The sequence below is a fragment of the Mustela lutreola genome, chromosome 11 (assembly GCF_030435805.1).
Source record: "Mustela lutreola isolate mMusLut2 chromosome 11, mMusLut2.pri, whole genome shotgun sequence".
NCBI lineage: Eukaryota > Metazoa > Chordata > Mammalia > Carnivora > Mustelidae > Mustela > Mustela lutreola.
In genome coordinates, this window is record NC_081300.1 from 40710186 (window position 1) to 40713603 (window position 3418).

The window sequence follows — 3418 nt, forward strand, 5'->3', positions numbered from 1 at the left end:
GCAAAGAATATAAACAGGTCATTCACAGAAGAAAATACAGTTAAATTTTATTTGAACAAATGAAAACATTCTTATCTAATGACTAGATTTAAAGCAATGAAAAAGTAAACATCTGTTTACTACTATATTTCTTTCATTAAAATTAAATAATTTTTAAGTACACATGGCCAGGAAAAATTATGGAGAAATAGAATCTCTCATAAATTACATCTGTAGGCCAAAGTGTAGCCAACAAATGTTTTGGAAAAAAAATTATGAATTTATTGCTATATTCAGATTAAGACATTTTACCCAAAATGTAAACTTGTGATTTCTTTTGAAAACTTAGCTGTTCTGGTTACACTGAATCTATCTTCCCAAAGGCTACCGATCTGCTAAAGCCAGCACATTCTCACATGTTCATGTCTCAGATGGGAAGGCTTCAGTTATCATTTATTAGGACACTTGTACTATTCTTTCTTTCTCTCTCTTCTTCTCTTCCTTTCTTTTCTTCCTTCTTTCTTTCCTTCTTTTCTTCCTCCTTTTCCTTTCCTTTCCTTTCCTTTCCTCCATCTTTTCCTCCCTCCCTCCCTCTCTCATTCTTTCTTTCTCAATACAGAACGCTTCATGAATTTTGTGTGTCATCATTGCTCAGGGCCATGCTAATGTCTGTATCGTTCCAATTTTAGCACGTGTGCTGTCGAAGCCTCTGTATTACTATTTTCTGAAGGTAAACTTAGGAAGTGAAAAGAAAAAAGTTTTCTGTACTTTTGCTTTTTCAAAACAATTTCAGAATAATTTAAAAGGGCAGCTTTTTTCAACAACGTGCCTTATTTTTATTTCTTTCCTGACCCCTGTAGGCATTAAGGTTTGGAGCTACTTGCCCTATTTCAACAAAGAAAGAGTTATGATACCTTTTGGCATACAATATAACTGACTTCCCTGTGTTCATTGTTTATTGTTTTCTCTCTTCTCCCTGCTTTTGAGTGTAAGCTCCACCAGAACAGTGCACAGCACATAAGGGGAATGCAATAAATGTTTTTAAAAGAAATTCATTGAGTGCCTACTATGTGCAAGCATTCCAGAACTCTCTATTCCTGAATATTATCTCATTAAAAATATTAACAACATAATTCCGATTTAGGCATTATTATTCCTATTTACTAATAAGAAAATTTAGGTGGAGAATGGTTAGCTGACTCAAACAAGCTCAGACTGCTAGGTTTCCAAAGAGCCAGGATTTAAATCCAAGTCTGACCAAATGAACATTCCTTTTCTTTTCTTTTTTTTTTTTTTTTAAAGATTTTATTTATTTATTTGACAGAGAGAGACCACAAGTAGGCAGAGAGGCAGGCAGAGAGAGAGAGAGGAGGAAGCAGGCTCCCTGCTGAGCAGAAAGCCTGATACTGGACTCGATCCCAGGACCCTGAGATCACGACCTGAGCCGAAGGCAGCGGTGTAACCCACTGAGCCACCCAGGCGCCCCATGAACATTCCTTTTCTAATGGCCCTCTGTATCCATAATACAGTGGAAAAAAAATATTTAGGACTTCTTAGTCTTAAAAGAAAATTATGGGCCCTGTGACTCTAGGTTACTTATTCATGACCTTCTACAACGAAAATGTCAATCCTCAGCTGGTAAATCTCCATGTGAAGGAGGGTGACAAAACACAGACTTTCTTACCTCAGAGTAATCCTCTCCACACTGGAATTTATGGGTTAAGTAGGTGAATTGTTTCCATTTGGAGTTGCCCTAGTTATGTGCATATTGATAACAATCAAGTCTGCATTTCCAGATTGGATGTCTCTTGAATTCCACATCCATATTCTTTATTACTTATTTCTAGCTTCAAGGCTCACAGAAATAACAAACTCAGTATCTTCAAAAGCGAATTATTTAATGCCTTGCCAAATGAGCACTTTGCTGAGGCCCTTATCTTTGTTACCAACAATATCATCTCTCTTTGTCCAAACATATATCAAACCCAGGATTCTGCAATTATCTGGGCATTTAAAGAATAGAAAATTAATGCACTCCCGGAGGAGACAGATTTATAAAGGACGTAATTACAGCACTTGGGTCAGGTAATAAATAACAGAGGCACATGTTAAAGCCTGTATGAACACAGAAGACTTGGAAGTGCTTTTCCTCACATGGGGAAGTTAGGGAAAGCTCTATGAGCAAGGGAAACGAGGCATTCTAGTTGAAGTGGAAGTAAGCTTTCCCAAACCAAAAGGGCCCAAAACAAACAAAACAAATGCAAAACAAAACAAGCAAAGAATGAGAATAACTGAAGGTCCAAAAAACACGATTTGAAAACCACTGTGACAGAGGATGCAACAGAGGCTGTTGAGTTGAAAGACCCATGAAGATGGTCCAGATGAGAGATAAGGAATCAGATTAAGCAATTAACCCAGAGACGGATGGATGTGAGTGTGAGAAAGAGATGATGTCTAAGATGACTCCCTGGTTTCTTTCTTGAGTAAGGAAGAGGATCATGATACCCTTAACTACCAGGAAGAGAAAAGCAAAGAAGCTTTGTTATGGAAAGACAATGGCTTTGGTTTGAGACATTTTAAACTTTAAGTATAAGTGGGAGTTCCAGGAAGTTATGTCCTTTCTCAAAGTTGGAAAGAACATGACTGATGCTCTTCACCCCACTTCCCACTCTATTCCTTAACATCTAAGTTATCCATCCTTAAACACCAGAAGTTCACTTAGGGCAGGGACCACATTTTAAATTGCTTTCTAAGTAACTGGTGGTATAAATCCTTTTTTTTTTTTTTTTCTGTATGAATATTCAAAACATCTTCTCTTACCTCTACTCAGCAAAGATCGCCTTGGTATTTCCCCTGACACCTCTTTTTTCCCCTCTACTCTAGACTCTAGGATTTGTTGTGAAAATCAAGCAAATCAGCAATATGCTAGTGAGGATTACCATCGAGAGAAGTAAGATGAATGTGAGAAGGAAGGATGTGAGTTGTATCTCAATAAATTTGTTACAAAAAGAGAAAGAAAAAAAGAAGAGATGAGAAAAAAGAAGAGCTCAGAGAATGAGGAGGTAGCCTAATTTATGTGGTGATAGTTGTTGCTGGGAAATAGAAGGAAAACGTTAAATTCAAATTTTCAGAAAGCAGCAACAAACTGAACATGCGACATCCGGCAAGAAGAAAAGATTATAAAAATGGTTGTAGCATATTAAGAACACCTGCTGAGACGGCTAGAAGAGACTAGAATTACTTGACCAGGTTGGTGTTTGACCCTGTTTCCTGGAAGGCTCCTGGGCCTGACAGGGGGCAGCTAGGAGCACTGGCTCAGTTCCTGGCAGGCAAATGTGAGACGAATGGCAACATTTGTGTTTGGTTTTGCTCTTCAGTTTTATTGAGCTGTAACTGACAAATAAAACTATATATACCAAGCCTATAATGTGATGATTTA

At 37.6% G+C, this 3418-nt stretch overlaps 1 non-coding gene across 1 annotated transcript; it reads right to left on the bottom strand.

Moving 5' to 3' along the window:
* Window positions 1-588: 588 nt before the first annotated feature.
* LOC131811982 (U6 spliceosomal RNA) lies at window positions 589-697 on the bottom strand. Its single transcript, XR_009346217.1, has one exon. It is a non-coding gene; the product is annotated as a U6 spliceosomal RNA (small nuclear RNA).
* Between the last annotated feature and the right edge of the window lie 2721 nt (window positions 698-3418).